Below are 26,320 nucleotides of genomic sequence, written 5' to 3'. Positions count from 1 at the left end.
TTTCATGCCCCTTTTATGTGTTCTGGGGACAGCAGGTCTATACCTGAAAAGAAAACGACAATCCTAATAAAAAAGAGACATCTAGACCCCATATCATCGATCTCCTAACCTGTACGAAAACTTAAGATATAGATTTGATAAAGGATATACCATATATGACTACATTCGTTGTAGAATTTTTACAGAGTTCAGGTAGTGTTAAGATTGTTGGCATGTCTTTTTGTAATGTTAAGGAAACATTAAACACTAAGGGCTAGTTTACAAGCTAAATTATCACGCACCCACAAGCGGGCACATTTGCCGTTTGTGGACATGCAATAAATGACCAGCCATTACAAGTGGCTGGTTATTGCTACGGCGAGCTCACAGTAGCAATTAATGCTCAGAGAATTAACCAAAGATTAGATCTCTGCCTAATTTTCTAAAAGTGCCCCAAATGCCCTCAAAATAGAGGGCATTCAAATTTTCTATAAAAAATAAAAATTTAGCATTTTTTTAAATAAAAAAACAACTTCACTAGGCAGTTTTGGGGCTTTAAAGTTGGCGGTAATGGAGTATTAAAAAACGGCACTGAAAAGTGGTTTTACATTGTGGTCTATGGGAACTATTGGGTCTATGTGTGTTCCCTGTAAATATATATGTATATGCTTATATACATATATATGTATGTGTAAATATGTGTATATACACATATTAACACATAAATATATATTATCATATACATATATATTTAAACATGCTGCCATTGCTGTGCTACTTACCCCCTTTGCTGTGCTTAGGTTCTGATATCATCTCTGATGACATCAGAACGATGAGCTCTCCACTTGTAATCTATCCCTAAATAAATGCTAGATAGAATGATGCATTCAAAGAAAAGATTAGTCTGAGAATAACATCTACATGAATTTTTTAAAGTCTCATTAGCTGTTTAAATATTGACAAAACAAGTATCAAGTTTTAGTGTCTATAAATTAATGGGAGCAGCCATGTTGTAACTTAGTTTACCTTCTCTGCTGTGGCCAATTAGGGACAGTCATAAATAGGTCACTAGAGTGTGCAGCCAACATTTCTAACTTAAAGGAACTTAAAAGCTCACAATATCAGAATTGAATTACAGGAAAAGGGGACAAAATATATTTTAAAAGTATATTGCAGAGTTTTTTATATATAGGATTTATCATTTTTTTTATCATCTCAAAGTGTTTAATGCCCCTTTAAGAACAATAATCATGGAACACCTGAGTAATACTAATAACGCTCATAAAGATTTTGTGAGTGAGAAGATAGAAGATTTCCATGATGGTTTTACATATTTTACACCATTACTAAAGTAAAACTAATAATTTGACATTTTTTTCTTCACAAAATCTGTCCTAAGAAATTAGTGGTGGTAATTATAAACCATGCACATGGTTGAATACAAATATATGTATGATGGGATTTTAATTAATATTAATCCTTCAGGAAAACGGCATTGTCTTTTCTACATGGTTTAACACAAATGTACTAAGGAAACAGTTACCTAACCACATTAGCAGAACAATATAGTTTAAAATTCTAGGACATGTTACATGAGCTATCCCTATTCCCTTAAGAATCATCCTATATAATAAAAGGCCAAGTATCTTTGTCTGAAGCTGTCATGCGCAGTAGAGACTGCGCGTGAGGACAAACACACCTGGCCTTCCAACAAACCTGGCATCTGGCGTGTGGTGGAGTTGGTGTGGCTGGGCGGGTGCGACATGGGCGGGGCCTGGGCATGACGTGGGCAGGTCCGGGCATGACGTGTGCGGGGCCAGATGCCGGTCCAACTGCCGTGAGAGACAGAGAGCTCTAAAGAAGGGGGATAGAGAGAGCAGAAGAGGAGGGATAAAGAGAGGGAGAGACAGCACAAGAGAGGGGGGAGAAAGCACAAAAGAGAGTGGGGGAGAGAGCACAAAAGAGAGGGGGAGAGAGCACAAAAGAGAGGGGGAGAGAGCGCAAAAGAGAGGGGGGAGAGAGCACAAAAGAGAGGTTGAGAGAGCACAAAAGAGAGGGGGAAGAAAGCAAAACAAAGAGAGAGAGCAAAAGAGAGGGGGGAGAGAGAGAGTAAAAGAGAGGGGGAGTGAGTAAAAGAGAGGGGAGAGAGAGAGAGAGCAAAAGAGAGGGGAGAGAGAGCAAAAGAGAGGGGGGGATAAAGAGAGAGCAAGGGGTGGAACCGCTGTACTGCAAAAAATGGCCCGTGTACACGGGCTTTAGGACTAGTAAACAATATTTATACAATAAACAAGTAAAAAAAAATATTAGCAAAGAGATTTGTATCCTCTGTCTTTCAAATAAATGCATGTCATCATCAAGTATTAAAGGTATATCGAACCCAATTTTTTTCTTTCATGATTCAGATAGAGCATGTCATTTTAAGCAACTTTCTAATTTACTCCTATTATCAGTTTTCTCTGTATTCTTATTATCTTTATTTGAAAAGGCAGAATTGTAAGCTTTCGAGCTGGTCCAGCTTTGGTTCAGCCTTGGCGATTATGGAGATAAGCAATGCTTTATAACTGCACCTTATGCTGGACTCAGTGTTGAAGGAATTGAAGGCTGATTGGTAACGTATCGGAGGAGGAGTTCTGAGTATGATGCTGACTGTCTGCTCTAGCAGCATGTATTCCTATGTGTGGATGTAAGTTGACTGTTTTCAGTAGAAGTGGAGCGTTAAAGGGAGCCTTAAAAGGCAAATTAGGCTCAGTGTGATATAGAATGCACGAGGCATATGAGATAATCCCTTTATGAAGCATCTTCATTTTTCTCCTTTCCCACTGATCTCTTGCTGTAATATCTTTTGCTGGAGTGCATTACCAAGCCGCTTCTACTCTGACTGCCTCAAATGATTACCAAAGCTTACCAACAGTAACTAACCGGCTATTTGTCAGTACTAATTTACTTGGTGACCATACTGACTTGCTGCTTTGTGGCTGCCATTTGCTTGCTGAACTCTTGGATACTAATCCATCTTGGTGCTATTTTGATGTACATAGATCCCATCTAGTAACCTTCCCAGACATGTCCTGTTCCTCAGGATCTGGTGCAGCAACTTGATGAATGTTATTTTAGCATTGCTTTCTATATGTTGTGTTGCTATATTGTTGTTTTTTTAATATATTTGATTTTGCTTTTCACTTTTGTTGTATGCACTTTGTAAGTGTATGTGTTGTGGGGTCATTGTTTCAAACTGGCGAAGAGCAATTTTTTTACCTTGATTATAAATAAATAAATAAATAAATGAATGTGACCTTCTGCCAAATAAGTGTTAAATTCCCTTTCTTTTAAACAGTGTAGGCATGGACACTGTTTCTTTCTTTTCTAGTATGAAATATATAGATTATTCATCGGTTGGTAATCTTAACAGTTTGAAAAAATATATATATATAAATGTAATTTTTACAAGAATTAATTTATTTTCTTAATTAAATATTACATTTCTTTAAATAAAATTAAGAATATTAAATGAGGAGACATAGCCACAACAATATACGTTCAATTTAAAAAGCTGTTAATAATCTCAGATACAAAATAAAACTTAAATATAGTTTATGCTTCTTACACAATATCGGTAAATGTTGTTTATAGTTTATTCAACTGAAAATTATTAGTAATTTGTTAAAGCTAAAACTGAGTAATGGAATTTAAATACAGAATAATTGTTCAGCTGTCCTTCAAACACATACATTTGTAATTTGTGCAGTTACTGATTTATTTTTGTTAAATAAATATTTATACATTAACCTTCATAAAATATGAATTTGTTGAAACACTTATTTTTATATTTTAGTACTCTGAAGTAACCATGAAAACCATTAAAGATATTACTTTAATGCCTTTCATCTTGCGTCTGTGGGCATATGACTCACTAGCCGTACCCAGAACCCTAGAATGTCCCATATTGGTATGAATAAATGGTGGGACCAGGTGTGGCATTTTATTAATGATTCCCAGTACTTTGCAGGGAAATCTCTTCTGATGTCTTCATGGCTGATAGCTTTGAGCTTTCTGAAATAGTTTGCAACCTTTGGGGATGAGAGAAAAATGCCTGTAAATATTAGCACATTGTCTTTATCAGTGCGATGTACTTAAATAAAAAGCCCCAAATCAGGCAGTTCTGTAGTGTTCTGTGCTACCCTGATTTATATGCTTTCTTAGCTCTTACACCCAAATAACAACTTGTTAAACATTTGCTTAAAGTAACTAAAATTTCTCTAAACATAGTCAAGAATCTTTTCAGTTTTTAACATGTTAATGTTCAGTGCTCTGTCACTTTTTATGTTTGTAGTTTGCAGCAACTTTGTTACAAAGTTAAATGGACAACTGAACTAACAGATGAGTGTTTCAGGGGATGCTTTTCTATACAATCTGATTTGTACAATTGTATTATAATCTATATACTTTTTATTAATGCAGTATTTTAAAATGAAGACATTTAGGGCCGGATGATTTAAAAAAACTCCACTCAGGTGAGGTGATCTAAAATGATCTTGCGAGATCCCAAGTGAAATTCTTAAAAGGCATATTTTACTATACTTTTCCAAGGGGCATTCTCTGCATTTCTGTAAGTGAAGGAGAGATAAGCCCAATAGAATATAGTAATGCATGACATGACAGTTCTGCTGCATTTACACTTTGTGTTTTGTATTTTATATTACTTTACTTTACACAGATTAAGCTTTACACTTTTTCTTATATTCTATTCCTTAAAATTTAGATCCAGCAGTGATTTTATAAATTCTGATTATGTTTTGAAAGGTTCTGTGTTACTTTAACAAATTGGGATCATATTTTGTATATTTCTGTGTATCTTTTATTGGGTTTACAATTACACAAACATAAAACAAATTGTTAATATCACAAACCTCAACACAAGCCCATAATCAATTTTTAGGCAGTCATTATTTATACAGACTCACTTAGCTAACTTGATGGTTTATGTGAAAACCCTGCAATATTTTTGTTTCATATATTTTTTTATTTTTTCAATTGCCTATCAGGATTTTGTTATATAATTTTGCATGAAAAGATAAACACCCCAGGTGTTACATACTATTTCCATGTTCAGATTCATACTGATTGGAATCCAAGCCTTTGTTCTGACAGTTGTTATTAATTAAGATGGGATAATATAAACTGCTCAATAATTAAAAAGCACATCTTGCAAAACAGATGTTTTAGTAGCTTTATTGCCATGGTTGAGAACATTAAAGTAAGCTGGCCTTTTCAAAAGCTATATGTCAGGGTATTTGGTCCCTAGAAAAGAAATAATGTTTAATGGTATTTAGAATAATCATGCATCATAGTACTGTGGTGAATAATCATTAATCAGCACTCTGAATGCAAATCTTCCCAAACTCTTTTATATGTGACTCTAACAAAATAGTATAAGATAATGACATAAATTATAAGTTAAAAGGAGAATTATTAACAAGAGTTAACCAATAATAAAAAGGATGTGAACGTGCAAAAACAATAACAAAACAATTGTGCTGATACATAAATGATTAGCAAAATTCTACATCAGAATAATGCAAAAAGTGTGATAAAAACATATATATATCAAATTGTGTTTTGTTTGTTACCAGGACCACACCTGCTCAGTTACTAAATGGAAAAAAAATATCATAATTTGTAAAAAAAAAATGTATTACTGAATTATTTGAGACAAGTGTGCTGGTTTTACTGGTCCTATGCAAATAAATGTAATTTTTTTTTTTAATTTACCTCATATTCTGTAAAGAGTATCAGTGTCATGCGATGAATAAAGTTAATTTAATTTATTAGTAGTTATGCAGTCTCATATGTCAATTCATTTTGTTATTTAATTGTAGACAAAAAAAAGTTGAGGACTTATAACACAAAGTATATACAGTATAATGCAAATATAAAGAGAACAATGATAATAGGTTAGGGAAGTTATAGACTATAGCTATAGACCCAGGCCAGTGTATATACAAATGAAGATGTCTAATAACTTTTCAATGAAAAGTTTTTCCAAATGCAGGTATAGTACTGAGCATTTCAAACTTCCTTTTATGTCCTCTTTAAAGGGAGACTAACCCCATTTTTTTTTTTTCATGAATCAGATACAGTATGCAATTTTAAGCAACTTTCTAATTTACTCCTATTATCAATTTGTCTTCATTCCCTTGATATCTTTATTTGAAAATAAGGAATGTAAGCTTAAGAGCCAGCTGATTTGGGGTTCACCAACCTGGGTAGCGCTTGCTGATCAGCAAGCGCAACCTAAGCGCCCATCCGAAAATGGGCCGGCTTCTAAGCTTACATTCCTGCTTTTCAAATAAAGATACAAAGAGAATGAAGAAAAATTGATAACATGAGTACATTAGAAAGTTTCTTAAAATTGTATGCACTATCGGAATCATGATTTTTTTTTTTAAATGTTTTTTAACTTTTAACTACAATGAATAGTTTTGTGGTGGAAATGTATGTGAGGTTGTAACAAATCTGTTATTCAAAATGAGGTTATTGATATGTTGCTCATGCCTGTGTAACAGAAATTAACTTGATAGAGTTTAATCACAATCTTGTGCTTGGTTTTGGCATATAACAATTTCTGAACCTAGACTGGTATTGCCAAAGTTTTTCCAGTGATTATAATTCTAAAATGCATCTGCCATTAATACCTCCTAAAAACATTAAATTTTTCATTATTTTGGAAATTCTTTAACCAAATGTGCTGGATTAAGGTAAAAACTAAATGGCTAAATCTGGAGTTTATCAGTTTTAGCACAAGTTCAAGGGCATGCACATTGTTTGATCTCTTTTAATATAGTGTATCGATGCTAACAGGTTCCATGTGTACAATTAAATTCCTGTGCTCCAAAACTATTGAGATTTGTGTTGGTTAGTCTCTCTAAGATTTGTGAGGCGCATTGTGAGTAAAGCCTGCATTTGTGTTTGGTAGTTTATCATTTTTTTAAATGTTAACTTTAATTAATTGTGCAGGTAGCATTTGTATCTCTTTGTTGATGTTGCTTCATACCATAATTCAGTATGGTGGTGTGTAACTTCAACATGTTTTGGCCAGGAGCAAAACCAATGATAATGTTGCAGACTTTTTGGGGTACACACAGTAATAATTAGAAAAGTATCCTGAGACTGTGGAAAAATGTAAAAAATGTAAATATGTTGTTAAGTACTGAAAACTTGGGTTGTAATCAGACAAATAGGACACACAAATGTTAAATAAAGAGGTAATCTTTCAATTAAACTGATAATAAAAAAGTTCTGTAATGATCAATGAAATAGCCAATTGCAATTACGTCATCATTTCTCAGTTCTCTTATGTATTATATATATATATATATATATATATATATATATAGTGGGGCAAAAAAGTATTTAGTCAGCCACCAATTGTGCAAGTTCTCCCACTTAAGAAGATGAGAGAGGCCTGTAATTTTCATCATAGGTATACCTCAACTATGAGAGACAAAATGTGGAAACAAATCCAGACAATCACATTGTCTGATTTGGAAATAATTTATTTGCAAATTATGGTGGAAAATAAGTATTTGGTCATTATCAAAAGTTCATTTCAATACTTTGTTATATATCCTTTGTTGGCAATGACAGAGGTCAAACGTTTTTTGTAAGTCTTCACAAGGTTGTCACACACTGTTGCTGGTATGTTGGCCCATTCCTGCATGCAGATCTCCTCTAGAGCAGTGATGTTTAGGGGCTGTCGCTGGGCAAAACGAACTTTCAACTCCCTCCAAAGGTTTTCTATGGGGTTGAGATCTGGAGACTGGCTAGGCCACTCCAGGACCTTGAAATGCTTCTTACGAAGCCACTCCTTCGTTGCCCGGGCGGAGTGTTTAAGATCATTGTCATGCTGAAAGACACAGCCACGTTTCATCTTCAATGCCCTTGCTGATGGAAGGAGGCTTGCACTCAAAATCTCACAATACATGGCCACATTCATTCTTTCATGTACACGGATCAGTCGTCCTGTTCCCTTTGCAGAGAAACAGCCCCAAAGCATGATGTTGCCACCCCTATGCTTCACAGTAGGTATGGTGTTCTTTGGTTGCAACTCAGCATTCTCTCTCCTCCAAACTACCAAACAGTTCTACTTTGGTTTAATCTGACCATATGACATTCTCCCAATCCGCTTCTGGATCATCCAAATGCTCTCTAGCATACTTCAGACGGGCCTGGACATGTACTGGCTTAAGCAGGGGGACACGTCTGGCACTGCAGGATCTGAGTCCCTGGCGGCGTAGTGTGTTGGTCCCAGCTCTCTGCAGGTCATTCACTAGGTCCCCCGTGTGGTTCTGGGATGTTTCCTCACCGTTCTTGTGATCATTTTGACCCCACGGGGTGAGATCTTGCGTGGAGCCCCAGATCGATGGAGATTATCAGTCGTCTTGTATGTCTTCCATTTTCTAATTATTGCTCCCACAGTTGATTTCTTCACACCAAGCTGCTTGCCTATTGCAGATTCAGTCTTCCCAGCCTGGTGCAGGTCTACAATTTTGTTTCTGGTGTCCTTCGACAGCTCTTTGGTCTTCACCATAGTGGAGTTTGGAGTGTGACTGTTTGAGGTTGTGGACAGGTGTCTTTTATACTGATAACAAGTTTAAACAGGTGCCATTAATACAGGTAATGAGTGGAGGACAGAGGAGCCTCTTAAAGAAGAAGATACAGGTCTGTGAGAGCCAGAAATCTTACTTGTTTGTAGGTGACCAAATACTTATTTTCCACCATAATATGCAAATAAATTATTTTCAAATCAGACAATGTGATTGTCTGGATTTGTTTCCACATTTTGTCTCTCATAGTTGAGGTATACCTATGATGAAAATTACAGGCCTCTCTCATCTTCTTCATCTTCATCAGTCTATTTAGCTTATACAATTACAATACAAAAAAAATACCTTTAAAATAGGCAATGTGTAAATTAGAAAATTATAATTGCTAAATGTAGCAAAATGGATAATTATAATAAATTGTTATTTTGTGTCATTTTGATACAGACAACAGTTCTGTGAGATTGTTCATGGTTCTAGAAGTACAGATGGAGGATTCAGATTGGGATATTCAGGGAAGTAGCTGGGTTACAGAAGGTTAAATATGAGTAAGTGGAAAGCTATATGTTAGTTTTAGGAGATGCTCTTATTAGGAAGGTAGATAGGGTAATTTGTCAATAAATTAAAAGTGCTTAGTGAGTACAGCGCTACAAAGTCCTAGAGAGAAGGATTTGTGGCTAAAGATGGTGTCCACGATTGGTATAACTATAAGTGACGGGTTGATAGTATTGCAAATAGCCTATAGGTCTAAGTGTATAAATATTATAATGTATACGAAAGATAATAACTTATAATGGATCAGATGCTCCTATATGTTATGCTAAAACCATTTATTTTGTTAATAACATTTTACTGATAACATTTGATGTAACATATATAGTTAAAAATCCTTGACAATGTGTGTGTGCATAAAATACATAAAAGTCCTTTAAAACACAGTTCTATGACAGGATATTAAAAACAAATCTATGGTACCAATATGTGCACATAAAAAAGGGGATTTCCAGAATACAGTCTTAAAACTGAAGAATGGTCATGAGATCCTATGGTATACCGACTTTATAAAGTGTCCCAATGAAAAATATGAAAAAATAACATAAAAATGTGTGAAAAAATGTGAAAAAATAAATTAATTGCCTCTTAAAAATGAGAAATATCAGAAAATTATCAAAAAATATCAAAAATATCAAAATATCAAAAAGTATCAAAAATATATCAAAAATATATAAAAAATATAAAATTTGTGATATCACAGCTGTGAAAAAATAAAAAAATGAGTGAAGTGCTTTCAAAAATATGCCTTGGTGAAAGTCAAATATATCCTTAAAAATAGTGATATATATAATAGTGTAACAGATAATCCCAAAAGGTGTAACAAATGTTCCCAAAAGGTACTGATAACTCCAAATGCAAAGGTATTGAGAAGTCTATTGAGACTTAAATGTATCCAAAGTATATATCCAAACAGGTGTAGTTATATTGTGTAGGTCCTCTTCTTGAGGTGTGTGTTAAAACTTCAGTATATCATCTTGAACCAATAAGATCCTGAGCCGTAATACCAGTTAGCCAACGCGTTTCGGTTCACATAGAACCTTTCTCAAGACTGGAATTTGTCATCCAGATCCCTTAAATAGAACAGGGTGCTGTCTTCCAGGGAGTATTTATAAATTGTTAGAGGGATCTCTGCCTGATCATGCAATCATGTTGCATATTGGAACTAATAACAGAGACAGTGGGATATGAAGTGTCATAAAAATGACTTCAAGGAGTAGCAAGCTTAAAACAATGACCTCCAAGGTAGTGTTTTCTGAGATATTACCAGTTCCATGTGCTAACCTAGTAAGGCAGAATGAGCAGTTAATTCCTGGTTAAAAACATAGTTAAAAAATGAGGAGTTTGACTTTTTAGAGCACCGGGCTGATTTTTTATTGGGTACAATTTGTACAGTAAATATAGATTACACCTGAATGATATAGATGCAGTTGTGTTGGGGCAGAGGATCATTTAAACTAGTGATGGGCGGGGAGGGTCCAGGTCCAGTTGAAATACACCCAAGGGTTTTAAAGGAACTTAGCACTGTGATAGCCAAACCTCTATTCTTAATTTTTCAAGACTCATTATCCTCAAGCATAGTACCCCAAGACTGGCATATATGGCATATGGCTATGTGACGTTAGAATGTCACCAATAAAAACATATATATATATATATATATATATATATATATATATATATATATATATCTCAAGACTGTGATATTGTTTAAAATGTTCTTGATAATGCCATAGTTGGTAACTTTTTATTATTTCCCCAAAGCAAATATATTCCATCTAGGTATTTATCTGTGTCAGAACAATCACATTCTATATCTTTAAATCAAAATCATCCCAGACTCCCAAATCTCATGAGAAAGCAGGTGGTTTAAATTCTTGTGTGGTCTAGGTACTTGTGTAATGAATACATGTTGTCACCAATAAAAACAAAATACATTAAACCATTGATACTACATAAATGAATATAATAAAGTTTTGATTCCCCTGATACATATATTGACATCAGGTAGACACAAAATAATGCCCCTCTGATTGGGCACTGATTTCTCCTCTCTTCCGCTTTATCACTGTCCAGCTAGAGATGGTTCTTTTCCTTATCCACAGCGAGTACAATACTGATGTATAATTGGATAACATTCTCTTTAAGGCCTCTAAATGTTGCTCAAAAACTTGCTGCACATGTAAAATTTGTAAAATACGTAAAAGTGATTTTTTATAAATGAAGAAAAAAAAATTAGTTCTTTTTATAGTACTTTATAGTATTTAATATATTTAGTATATATTTAAGTGGTAAATACATAGAAACTTAGCTAGGAGGAGTACAAAACCACAATACCGAAGGTTTTTTATAAAATTATGGCTCAGAAATGCACTAAATGATGCAAATGGTTGATCAAATAAAATATTGGCACCCCTGCATTTCTGTCAGATAATGCACCACTCCACTCAGAAAATTGTTGCAATTACAAATGTTTAGGCATTCTTATGTTTATTTTTTTTGTTTGTATTGGTATAACACAAAAAAATTGAGAGAAAAAAAGCCAAATCTGACACATTCCACACAAAATTCTTTTGGACCACTCTTCTTTTGCCAACTGCTCCAGGTCTCTCAGATTGGAAGGGTTCCTATTACCAACTGCTGTTTTGAGATCTAGCCACAGGTGCTCTATGGGACTGAGATCTGGACTCATTGCTGGCCCATTCAGTACTCTCCAGTGCTTTGTCTTAAACCATTTCTGGGTGTTTTTTGATGTGTGCTTTGGGTCTTTGTCCTGCTTTTAGACCCATGACCTCTGATGGAGACCCAACTTTCTGACACTGGGCCCTACATTGCACCACAGAATTCTGTGATAGTCTTCAGATTTCATAATGCCATGCACACAGTCAAGACATCCAGTGCCTGAAGCAGCAAAGCAACCCCTAAACATCAGTGACTCTCCACCATGTTTGACTGAAGGGACTTTTTTCTTTTCTTTAAAAACCTAATTTCTTTTTCTGAAAACTGTAGAATGATGGGAGTTACCAAACAGCTGTATAGTCTGTCCACAGCACATTCTCCCAAAAGGATTTTGGCTTCCTCAGGTAAGTTTTGCAAACTCCAATATGTCTTTTTTATGTTTCTGTGTAAGCAGTGTGGTCCTCCTGGGTCTCCTAACATAGCGTCCCTTTTCATTCAAATGGCGACGTATAGTGCAAGCTGAAATATTTGTACCCTGTGCCTGAAGGTCAGCACAAATTTGTCTGGTTGTTGATCAAGGTTTTTTGTCCACTATTCAAACAATCTTTCATTACAATCTTTGATACATTTTTCTCTTTTGTCCACATCCAGGGAGATTAGCTACAGTGCCATGGGCTGTAAACTTCTTGACAATGTTACGCACAGTGGACTAAAGGAACATTAAGAAATCTGGAGATGGACTTGTAACCTTGAGATTTTCCATGCTTTTCCACAATTTTTGTTCCCAAATTGTTCTCAAATCCTCAAACAATTCTTCACTGCTATTTCTCTTCTCCATGCTCAGTGTGGCACACAAAGACACTCAACAGAAAGGTTGAGTCAATTTTTCACCATTTTAACTGGTTGCCAGTGTGATTTCTATATTGTCAGTACCTGTTAATTGATACAGGGGAGTTTAATTACAAATTACAGGAGCATCACAGACTTGGAATGCAATTATTTCTTACAATTTTGAGAAGTTGCCAATAATTTTGTCCAGTCCATTTTTGGAGTTTTGCATGGAATGTGTAAGATTTTGATTATTTTTTTTCTCCACTTTTTTGTGTCATACCAATATAAACAAAAGAAATAAACATGAGAATGCCTAAACATTTGTAATTGCAACAATTTTCTGGACGAAGTGGTGCATTATCTGACAGAAATGCAGGGGTGCCAATATTTTTGGCCATGACTGTATACTATTATTATAAAAACATAAATCTTTCTATGCATTGTCCTACTATGCTACCTTGCCTCAGAAAAATGTAAAAGGAAAAAAGAAAAAACTAAATCCCAATGTCACATCTTATGGTTGTGATGTTGTGTCTGTGCCCCCCCCCACAAACACACAGCTATATCAAATTCTTATTGTACACTATTACTACCCAAACTAGCTTAACTTCTTTTATTAAACAATAGTACGCAGCAGCAAAATATCATCCTAGATTGCTCCAGGTGCACTTCCAATCTCATATATCAGCAGCCATATTATAAAATAATCTGTAGTGTTTGTTTAGGTAATACGTTATATAATTGGTGGGATTTCCAATTTCTATTATTTTTTCTTAATTTTGAACCTTTGCAATAATCTTACATATCTGTCAAAAAGAGAGCAAGCACTTCAAGCAGTGTGCTGCTGCTGCCACCACACTATATAAAAATCAATTTAAATGTATTTCTCCCTCTGTGGTTAGCCAGGAGGAAGTTATCATTGTCCTCATTTAACCTTCTTTGATAGCACTTCAAAAAACCAACACATTTTTAGAGAGTCGCTTCTCAGTAAAATATTCTAGCATGCATGTCAAGGGATTGCCTTAAAAGTTTGGTAACCTAAATTTCAATAAAGAAACTTTGAATTATGATATTTTAAAGGTAGTCATTGAAGTAACAACATGATAACACACAATAGCCTTTTATAATGCTTTTAAAATATTGTATATTTTTTTATAATGAAAAATAATTTAATGCTAGTGAGATTTACAGTTTAGAAAAGTGATTATGTCCCACACTAACCTATTTTTTCTCAGTAACTATTGTAAGACACAATATACTGTTTATATCAATAAAGAAGCTGGTGGATGTATGAACTTAAATGGTTTGAGGCAAAAATCATTATGATTAATAACTGACTGCAGTGCAAAATGTGCCACACAATGTCCAAACACCTTTGCATATTTAATATTTTATTTTTTGTTAAAAAAGAGGGTTTTTATTTATTTTGACCCTGAAGTGCTAGGATTTTCTTTTTGCTTTATTTGACATTTCATAAAAATATGATCATTATTTGACATTTCATAAAAATATGATTTGGAGTTATACAATCTTCAAGTTAATGGAATATTAATTTAAAGTTCCATTTCCATTTAGTGATTTATTTGTTATTTTTTGTTGTTACCAGTTGATGATTTTATATCTCTTACTTTTATTAGAGCACATGTTAACTGTAATCATGTTACAATTCTGTTATGATAATTATGGTGTATTTCACTGAGATTGTCTTAGCTTTTCCCTGCCCATCCCATCTTGGCCTTCTAGAATATTTAAGAGTGCAGGAATTACATCAAGAACCTTTATAATTTAGATTAGTTTTTTTGTTTTTTTTATCCTCTATTTAAAACTTGTGCATTTCTTTTTACTTCTGGATAGTGCTAATTGGTGATACTGATAGCAGTCTCTAGATTCTAGTCCAGTTCATCATGTTTTTTATGTATAACCATAGTCCTATAAGGCATTGTCAAGTTCTGAACAATTGCATTTAGCACATAGAGTCTATATTTACCACCTATAAGATGACAATGAATCACTAATTCCAATCCACCTAAAAATCATTAAAGGCAAATTGAAGTCACAATTTGTCTTGATTCATCTAAAAGATGGCATTTCAAAGTGCAGTACATTGTTCTTTCTGAAAAACTCATGTTTCTGTATTGAATAAACCAAATATTGTTTATCTTCATTGCAGAGGCCTGTCCTGTTCCACCAGTAATGCAGCAGCTACTGTCCTTATCAGCCACTGAGGATTAGTAGAAAATATTCAACAAATACTGCAGTAAAAGTTTACATAATTTTATTTTTGCCTGGAAAAAAAAAGTTATTTTCATTTTTAACATGCGTAAATGCTGTTCATTCATATGCATGCCAGAATGTTTCTGAGTATAATGTCCCTTTAATAGAGGATATGGAGGTTGTTAAAGGGACATTAAACAAACATTTTTTCTTTGATGATTCAGATAGAGAATACCATTTTAAACAACTTTTTAATTTACTTCTATTATCTAATTTCCTTCATTCTCTTGATATTCTTTCCTGAAAAGCATATCTAGATAGGCTCAGTAGCTTCTGATTGGTGGCTGCACATAGACGCCTCATGTAATTGGCTCACCCGTGTGCATTGCTATTTCTTTTACTGAGGATATCTAAAGAATGAAGAAAATTAGATAACAGAAGTAAATTGAAATGTTGTCTAAAATTGTATTCTCTGTCTGAATTATGAAAGAATAATTTTGGGTTTTATGTCCCTTTAATTTAAATTTTGGCAAAACATCCAACCGCTAAATAACTGATTTTTCACATTACCAAAGACTTACATATGGCTTACTGGATTTTATTGAAATTATCTCCTTATTTTAGTTTTGAAACATAAAAAATTGGTGAAATTATCTTTGTTTGAATACAGCGCTGCGGAATCTGATGGCGCTCTACAAATACCTGATAATAATAATAATAATATTAATAATAATAATAATAATAATATGTATGATGTTTCAAAAACATTTTTTTTTAATTAAAAATTAGGTTTATGTTTGTGTTTCATACTTTAAGGTTTTATAAAAGTTTTTTTTTCTAATTTAATTTCCACTATTATATTAGGCTGAATTCAAAGACACTTATTGTTCAGGTTAAATCATGTGATTTGTGTGCTGTTGGTATTCTTCACAGGTAAGTTGGTCTGTGTTTCTAGAAGTGAACAATTGAACGAAGAAAAATGTGGCTCCATTGTAAGAAAAATGTGGATCTTTAGTAAGAAAAAATATCACGTTCTAGCAAGATAATGTCAGTTCAGGAAGGGACCCTTAGGTTGGGAAGTGATAATGTAAACACAGCATCCCAACAAGGATTGGACCCAGAATGTGACCAGTAAATATAGGCCAAGGTATAGTAAGACAGGCAAAATCGGCAACGAGCGGGCAAGATAGGTACCAAATCACAGTCAAAAAGTAGTTCAGTTCAGGCAAAGAGGTAAAATTGGTTGCAAAGAAAACAAGCCAAATCATGATCCAGAAATATAGTTGAGATTAAGTCAAAGGTCAGAGATAGCAGCAGAGCAAACTAAGCACAATCCAGAGAATAGTCAGAGTACAGGCAAAGGGTCGGTCAACATAGGATATGCAGAATCAAATACCACACCCAGCAGTAAAACTCTAGAGTACTAAGCAGGCCTTTAATAGTGCACTGACAAGCAATTAGCATGACAGAATCTGACGTGCATGGTCACAGCAACAGATGTGCGTGAACAGCAAGAAAGTTAAGTCGAATATTCACAAAAGAAGAAGCGTGCTACCCAAAGAACACTAAGGGCCTGATATTCAAAACCTTGACACTCAGGCGTGATATTGTAAGGAGTCTCATCGGTATGGCGAGGCCCTTAAATTTTTTTAGAAACATTAATTTTATCTTGAGAAATATTTATGTTTCTATAGCAAATAATAATATTTTTTTATCGCTCATTGTATATGGGGTATGGGTGTTTGGAAATTATGTCATTTGAATAAATGATTTTTGTTTTTAATCACCACAGACCTAAATTGTATATGAGCTAGAGCTACCATAAGGAATTAATGGGTCAATGGTTTTGTTCCTGTGATCCAGTGTTCCTGTTTACCGTAGTACATGCGTTTTGGTTGCATGTGCACTGGATATCAGTAGTTTAAAAAAAAAAAAGAGTAAAACTGTCATTCCAACGCATTAGAAGCACCAATCTTTGAAGCAATAAAATGTGTATATCATTAATATCAATAGACCTTTAAAGAATTAAATGTTACACAGACAAAGGGAAAGTAAAAACAGTGATTCAGTTTTGCAGACTACTATCTGATAAGCTTGAATGCAGATTTTTTTCTCTTGACCAACAATTTCAATCTGTGATGTGAATTTAGCAATTTCATATACTTTTGTGTAGTTTTATAATGTTCTATTATTAATTATCATAAATAAATATTGTGATGATTATTATTATAACTTATTATTAAAGGGACATTTACAGTAAATATATTTTATAAACATAATATTGAGGTTCTTTGCTGAATTCTAGTTTTTGCTGCATGGCAGTGCTGGCGTTTTGCACATGTGTAGCAAGTCTTCATCAGGAACCTGCAGTGTAACCTAGGTACTAAAATGGCGGCACCCATAACTAAAAGGAGGTGCATCAAATGTATTTACTGTTTCATGTCCCTTTAAACTTGAAAAGATTGTGTTGAATAACATGTAAAATGAGTTTGAGCAAAAACTATAACAGTGAAAAAAAAAAAAACCAAGATAAATTGCCTAAAGTAGATCAGAATGTAAAGAGCTCAAAGCTGGAGAAATAGAAACATCCAAAAATATACTCTGGAAGTTTTTCCAATAGATTGAAATTCTGTGAATATATAATACTAAATGATATTGGCATTCTAGAAGAGTCACAAGGTCATTTTGAGAATTTTATTGGATGTACTGTACTAGACATCATTTTTTCAACATTTGTCTGAAAAATTATTTTTCTAAAAGTGTTACAGCAAATACCTAATAAATGTAAAAAATAAATACAAAATAGATGGTTTGTAATTCTAAAGTCAGGAAAAGTTTGTTTGTTTTTTCTGCATGAAAGAAAGGTTTTAAAAAGTTAAATTTACATTTTTTAATAATGATTTAGCAATGCCCATGCCAGTTTCTTGATTACTGTGTCAGCCAATAAGTCCTGAACCAATTTAAAAGTATATATAATTATTATTATTATTATTTTATTTTATTTTTTAAACGATGAATGAGCTATTTTTACCATTGTAGAGAATAGAAGAATACTTTTGTGCATTCAGCTTATGTGTATATCTATATCAGTGCTCCCATGCATTCCATAATTTGGGCTATGGTGCCTACTGTAAAGCTTTTTTCTGCTATCCATATTTTCTCTATTCATCCTATGATTACATTACGTACAATTACATTTTTGTAAACATTTTAGCTACATTTGTGTGTGCTATTTTTTACACACAAACACTCATTAGGAGTAAAAAAAAAAACAGTGATCCTTACAACTTTTTTTTTTTTTTTGGTATGTAAACATTTGTTACTATTCCCACCCAATTGTAAAAGTATATTTAGAATAAGAAATTCACATCCATCCTGCACTTTATCTTTCTTTTCTTTTGCATGACCCACTTTCTCCTACATCATAGTAATCACCCACAGGGGACCCTTTTCACACAGGGAGTTGCTATATATGTGTTTGGAGAAGGTTAGAGATGTGTTAGCTCTGTCTTATATATTTTTACACCTAGGGAAGACTAATTCATATTTATGACTCAATATAATACTACATTATGGAAAATTGAAGTATATTGTAATGGTTGCTAAGGCTCAGAATTGAATTTTGAATTAACAATTAACAACATTAAAGCAACCTTCTAAAGGCAAGAAGTGTTTCAATAAATATCTATCTATCTATCTATCTATCTATCTATCTATCTATCTATCTATCTATATATATATATATATATATACATCATGTTAAGAAGAAAAAAAAACACCTTTTTGTATTCAAATGTGGTTTTCAAATACTCACAACCTTAAAATTCAGTTTAAGTTCATGGTTAAAAAAAAACAAAAAACATTTTGAATCATAGGAAACATTTATAATGCATAGAGTAAAATCTACCACATTTTGTTTCCTTATATTTTCCAAAGAGAGCTATACTAAAGAATAAAAATCACACAAAGTACTAACAGAGCTATTTAGTTTAATAGTTGCCTAATCTTTGTCCTTGCACAAGTATTATAATAATGAATATTCAAAAAATTCAAAGTATCCCAGCCGTCCTCCCGGTAGTTATTTGACAAAGGATGACCTTTGTCAAATTACAACCGGGAGGACTGCTGGGATGCCGCTTCAGTGTGCGCAACACGCGTATTAAAAATAATACGTTGTCTTGAGAAAGGCTTGATGTTGAGTGGAAACATCGACATCTGATCTTTAAGAAGATTTTCAAAAAAAGCTTATACATTTTAAAAACCTGCGCGTGCCCTGGCATGAGTAATAAAATTATATGATGAACATTTTTGGATTGCACCCGGGTTATGTGAAGTAATAAGAGGTGGAGGGCTAGGCAACAGACTTATATATATATATATATATATATATATATAAAAATAATTATATATAGGTATAGATATATACAGATATATACATATAAATACACAGTACATATATATATATACATATATAGACATGTATATGTATGTCTCTCTATGTTAAAGCCCTTTCCCTGCCTTTTTTTCTAACACCTGAGATCTCATATCTTTGAGTTTTTATAACTTTTGTATGCATAATATTTTTAAATAATTTTTTATTAGATGGTGTTGTTATGAGTGTAACTGTACTTTGTAATGTATTTTAGATGTGTTTTCTGACAGTTTTATGTTTTGCGAAACAGTTAACCAAAACTCAGAAGTTGCAGTAATCATTCTAGCGTAAATAGCGATTGGACACTCACACGATCGAGTTTACTTTCATCTTGTAATTCGAGTGGTAAGTCCAATGAGCACGAACCCTCATGATATACCCCTTATTGAACGGGCACAAACGTTTGCACTCCACTCATAATCTGGCCCTAAACAGAATTTATAATATTTTAAATATCACATTGTTTTTTTAACACACACACATAATTTTTTTTTTTAAGTTAACACTGAAATATAAAAAAAATTACAAAACTTCCCATCAGACACTGTGGGCTAGATTACAAGTGGCACACTATTTTTAGTGGGGGACGCAACAAGCATTTTTATGACCGCACTAACTAGGGAGCATATTGAAAGTAAATGGTTGCACACAAGAGCAAGCAAAATAAGCGCGCCGGAATCCCTAGCGACAAGTGTAAGAGTAAAAAAAAAAAAAGTTTTTTTTTTCTGTTTACAGATGTGTGTGTGTGTGTATATATATATATATATATATATATATATATATAGACACATACATACACATGCATATACATGTACTTTTGAGCCCTTTCCACTCAAATGCATTTAAACATGAAAAATAATTTAATATTTTTTAATATGTTTTACCATGTTTTTTCTGTAAATATTTTACATTCCAATATTCTTCATTTTAAAGGTGTTTATAGATGTGTGTGTGTATATATATATATATATTATATATATATATATATATATATATATATATATATATATATATATATATATATATACACATACACATACATATACATGTACTTTTGAGCCCATTCCACTCAAATGCATTTAAACATGAAAAATAATTTAATATTTTTTAATGTTTTACCACTTTTTTGTGTGAATATTTTACATACCAATATTCTTTACTTTGAAGATTTTTTTATTTTAAATATATATATTTAAAATGTAATATTTTTTATTTTTAAAAAAGGCAGTATCTGACCTCTGGTTGATTTGTGGAGCGCTAATTGCTACAGCCACAAGCTAAATATAGCAATTACCTATTAGCGTCAGAACACAATACTAAAAGGGATTAATAAATATACAGGCCTGTCATCCTGTGATATAATCAATAAACCCTTGATATTGCCATCTTATTTTTTTTTTATTATGATGCCAAGATATTAGCAAGTCAAATCATTGTTTAGATTTGTTTTTGGAAGTTAACAATTTTGCTCTTGAGGGGTATTATAAGTGGATGCATTGTGGGATTGTCAACCCTGGAAAAACATACTGACAATACCAGCAGACTTTCAGAAATTGTTACTAACTGAAAATAAGCAAATAATAATAAAATAATAATAATAATAATAATAATAAACTTGATGTATTGTTTAACTTTTGGTTTAGCCACTTATCATTTACTTTTATCAGTCTAAGTGAAAATTATTATTTAATTCAGAAGCTTTTCTAATGGATTACAATGGTTTGGAATGCAGTGCAAGGGATTACAAACATCTCACGAAAACAAAGAATGCAATAAAAATATTCTTACATACATAGGTGTACCTCACAGAGAGCTGAACCATAGTCTATGGTTGCCATGTCTCATTTAGAGGAGGGTTGCACCATGTCCCTTTTTTTAGAACAGACTGGCATTTAGGTGTGACCAGACTGATATGCACAGTATGGCTCAAGCTAGGGGAAAATAAATTATCCTGTTCTTCTGGACAAACGATGTTGCAGTAATATTCAGTTATCTGGAGTTTACATTAAATTAAATATTCGGCAGCATTTGTTGTGAAATGATTATACAAAGACTGAAAACATTTTTGTAATATTATGCTTAACACTATTATGTATTGTAAGGAACATGGTGGATAATCCAAACTGAATTGAATTTGTAATAGGGATAAACTCATGTTTCTGAGCAGAGACATAAACACAAAGTGTTCCATGTACAAAAAACACTGATGTAATCGTGGTTACAGTTGATAAAAGAGACTCCTTTAAGTTATATTGATTTAGGTGAATCATCATGTCCCTAGGGACATCAGCTGGCATATAATGAGAGTAAATGAGGGGGGGAAAAAACAACATACTAAAAAGCACCAGTCTCAATCAGTCTCAATCAGCTGAAAGTCTATTAGATTATTGGTATGTATATGTATAGTCCATGGAACCCTGTAATATGATAACAACAAAGTATCAGTTTAGCTCAAAAGAGATCTACCCACAAATGCAAAGAAAGCAGCAGCAACTTGAAAACATTTCACCAGCCTCAATGCCAAGTAAAAGTGTTGCTGAATTGAACTGATCCCAGCAATTAAAGCTGATCTATAGAGTATACTTTAAAAGTCTTCCTCTTTTCCCTTCAGCTTGTATATAAAGAGGAAGCAGTAGCTAAGGATTGTAGGATAGCCAACCAGTGAGACATAAAAAATGAGCCAATAAACAATTAGTAGTAAATGTTAGTTTCAAAAGTGCTTAACATGATTGATAAACACTTGAGTATATTTTATAGTACGCTATTAGTTTAATTATAATTTCATTTTATCTTTCAAAATAAATAAACATTTTGAAATTAAAAAAAATGAAAAATAGATTGTTCTGATTGACATAATGGGTAAGATACTTTGGATTTAAAATTGTTAAAGTTGAAAAAAATGTTAGTGATTTTATTTTGTTTAAAAGGGAACTTGATTTTTTTTTTTACTTTACAAAGAAACTTCACAGAGTTCTAGGTTAAAATTAAGATAAATTAACATTTGGTATCATGCATATGCAAATTTTGACATTAAAGTATTTTAAACTCTTAAAAAAGTAACATTAAATTCTTTAAATGCCACCAATGCAATTTAGCCCATGAGTTTTGAATTTTTCACAGACTGTACCTTTTTTGAAACCCTATTATAAAATGATTTTAGATTTTATTACTTTTTTAGGGTTATGCTATAATATATGCATGTAGATTAAAAACGCTTAATAAAATATACACAATAAAATTAATAATATACAGTAAAAAGAGGTTAAACATATCAAAAGAGTTTATAGCAGTACATTAAAGCAATCTGATGTTAACTTGTTGTTATAAGCATATGTTCTGCTTATTATGATATCATCGCGCAGTGACAATTAAATGTAATACCACTAGTTTTAATATATGTATACACTTGTCTTGGGCTCAGTTGTTAATTAAAATCTGAGCTCATGAGTGCAGCTCTGAACAACCCTGGTTGAAATTGACAATATAAAGACTTTCATAAACATTGTCCATTTCACAGAAGTATGTACTGATAACAAGTAAATTAGACCAATGTTATCTTAGTTTTTTTTAAAGAAATCTGCCTAGCAAGACATGTTTGATTTAAAATATGTGAAAGAAATAAGTAGAAATGTTTAATATAGGCTTTATCTCATAGGCACAGCAATCTGTGGACTTTAAACAATTCTCATGGCATAAGTTTTATAGATACGCAGGGGCGTATTATGGCCTAGGCCAACAAGGCCGGTGCCTAGTGCAGCAGATTTGGAAGGGGCAGCACATCTGCCCTATCCTCTCTCTAAAAGCCAGCACACAGTACAGTGAGCAATAAAGTACAGGCTTTTAAGGTCACTTCACAGGCAGTGCTCCTTTAAACCATTGCTTCATTTAGAGCCGCTGGCATTTTTGCAGTGGAAGTGTTCTTGGTGAGAAACTTGCCTGGGGATATACTTACAAGGTGAGGCTGGAGGAAAAGACCTTGTCCCGATATGCTGCCTCCCCTAGTCAGCTGTGGTGGTACTGATACTGATATATTTACCCGTTGAGAAAACAATTGCAATGCATTTCCCTACGGAATTCAAATAGAAAATCAACACCAACAAAAACAAATCACGACTGCACAGAAAAAGTTAAAAAGTTTCTTTATTCCTTGTGAATAGAAACATACACAAAGGCAGGAGGAAACGCCTTACGTATTTTGTGCCTCCTGGCATTTAATCATAGGACCCTTTTGTGATTGTAGTTCTTGGCCTATATTTGCTATAAATTACTTAAAGGTACATTAAACACTTAACAAATGCTACATAGAATGATGCATTCAAAGAAAAGATTAGTAATTGAATAACATGTAGATGTATTTTTTTAAAGTTTAAAGTGAAAGTAAATTTCCAGCATCCACATTAATGTAATACATTTATGTGTGTGAGATAACTATAGTCGCTAACTTTTTTTTTTTATAAAGATTATTATTTTTCAGTTATTTTGACCGTAAATCTCATACCTTTCTCACTCCTCCCACCCGACCATTTCCGTATTTCTATACTTTACACATCAGAGCGGTCCCACCCGCTCTTACGTGTACATTTGTGCGCGTTCTCGTCGGTCTCCCTATATTACGCATGCGCATATCTCGTAAGTCTTAGCGATCTAGAATTACCGACCACTGTTACATCAATAGCTTCAAAGACGATAATGCGCATGTGTTTTACATGGACGCGCATATGATGTGGTCGCAATTTTCACGCATGCATATTGATAGAAGTGGGCGGTAATGTTGTCTGTTGGGATGACAGTGGTGGACCAATAGAAACAGTCTAAAGGGTAATCGTCCTCCACAAACAAATAAAAAAAAATTGACAGGCAGAGTTACGATAGGAGCGATAGGAGCGCTCGGTGTAAAAGGTAGTTTAAAACTATGTAAAATATAGATGTAAAAAAAAATGATGAATGAAACTCTTATTTTAGTATTACTTGCAAAAGCTGCGTGGCTGTGTGTCAAAGTTTACTTTTCCTTTAATTAGCTGTTTTAGTGTCTATAAAACAATGGGAGCTGCCATGTTGTAACTTAGGTTACCTTCTTTGCTCTGGCCAATTAGAGACAGTTATAAATAGGTCACTAGAGTGTGTAGCCAACGGCAGTGTGGAATAGAACAGTGTTCTGCACCTCCATTTCTATCAGGAACTGAGAAGCTCACAATTTTAGAATGGAATTATAGGAAAAGGGGACAAAATAATGAATTAAGGCATATTGCAGACTTTTTTTATACGTACATTTTTTTATTTTATATTACCCTCTCAAAGTTTTTAATGTCCCTTTAAACCTAGGCAAATGGGGTATTCCTAAAATCAGGACAAAGTAACAAATCTATTTGAGGGTATTTTTCTTTAGCTACACAAATTTTGCAGTAACAAATATAAAGACAATTTCAGAGCTAAATTACAAAAAACTGGGCAAAATAAATAATGAAATATTACAAAGTTGTTTTTCATATTTTTTTTTTATAAAAACTCTTTAGGTGTTTAGTGTCCCTTTAACAATATGCTTACAATTTCCTTTGTTTTTATTTTCATAGAAGCTTTTTAAATGTATCTTAGCTCTTACCTTTATGACTTTTGCAATTATGTATGACCAAGTGAGACATTTGTGCTTTTCTGTCTGTTGCATTATTATTGCAATACCTTGGCACCTTGATGCAAAAGAATTATATTTAAATAGACAGAAAGGTCAAACACTAAATGTATATAAGTGAATTTCTATTTGAAATAGAAGCATTTTTACAATATTCTTCCATTAGCAAAAATGCTCCTTTTAAAAGTTATTACTATAAGAGAAAGGTTGTGTGTATCAAACTGTTTGTAAGACAGACTGGCCAACCTCTGAGGTTGCAAAAAAATCTCACAAATTCGCAACCAAAATGTACTGGAACAACAAAGTGGATTAGAGGTGGTGCCTACGGCTAGTTGTCTGAGAAATAAAATATGAGGATTCTATGAATGTATGTACTGAGAATACTTTAGCAATAATAATAATACAATATTAATAATGATACAATATCGAAGTGTTTCAATTGTTAAAAAAATACAATGGATGAATTTCTTTGAATCAAGTCGTTAGTTTATTTAGAATCTACGAATATATGTAAAAATAAACAATTTCACAAATGGTGAATGAATGATCGTTAGGAAATGATGAGAATATGACTTTAAAATTTTTTTTTCCAAGGTACAAATTAAAAAATCTAAATATGTAACTAAATTAATTCTATTGAAAGTTCGAATACACAAATTGATGTGGTAATAAACTGGTAAAAAAAAATGTGTTTAGTAGAAAAAATGTATCGATAGACACAATGTGGCTCATAAAAAATAAAAAATAAAAAACAGAATTTTTTTTTTTTTAAATTAGAAAAAAACAAAATTAAAAATTAAAAAGTTAATATTGGCGATTTTAAAAATTGCTGCAGCAAAAAAGTGTAAAAAAATAGCACTTGAAATTATTTCTGTTTAAGCCGTCTTTAGAAATGGTAATTAAGGGGATTGGTGTATATATATGTATGAGTGTCTCTGGATTCCCACGTTGGTCCTTATATCTTCAAATCGTGCCAGATGCCGTATATTATTGCAATCCCTTAACTATTTGGAAGAGTCTATATTATTACGGTTATCACAATAAAGTAATAAGGACTTAAAATCCAACAATATTGAAAGTAACGTACAATAATAATTAATAATAATTAATAATAATAAATTAATAATAATAAAAGTTATTACTATCTTTCTACGGCATACACACATATCCTGTGAGGGCTGTACCCCAGTATTTAAAGGGACATGAAACCCAAAAATGTTATTTCGGGATTTAGATAGAGAATACAATTGCATACAACTTCCCAATTTTCATCTATTATCTAAATTGCAAATGAGCAAATAACTTGAGGCATACATGTGCAGCCACCATTCATCAGCTCCTGAGCCTACCTAGGTATGCTTTACAAAAAAAGCACACCATGAGAACAAAACAAATTAGATAATAGAA

This window comes from Bombina bombina, chromosome 3 (genome assembly GCF_027579735.1).
Source record: "Bombina bombina isolate aBomBom1 chromosome 3, aBomBom1.pri, whole genome shotgun sequence".
Taxonomy (NCBI): Eukaryota; Metazoa; Chordata; class Amphibia; order Anura; family Bombinatoridae; genus Bombina; species Bombina bombina.
The sequence above is the reverse complement of the archived record's forward strand: the minus strand, read 5'-3'. Positions refer to the sequence as shown.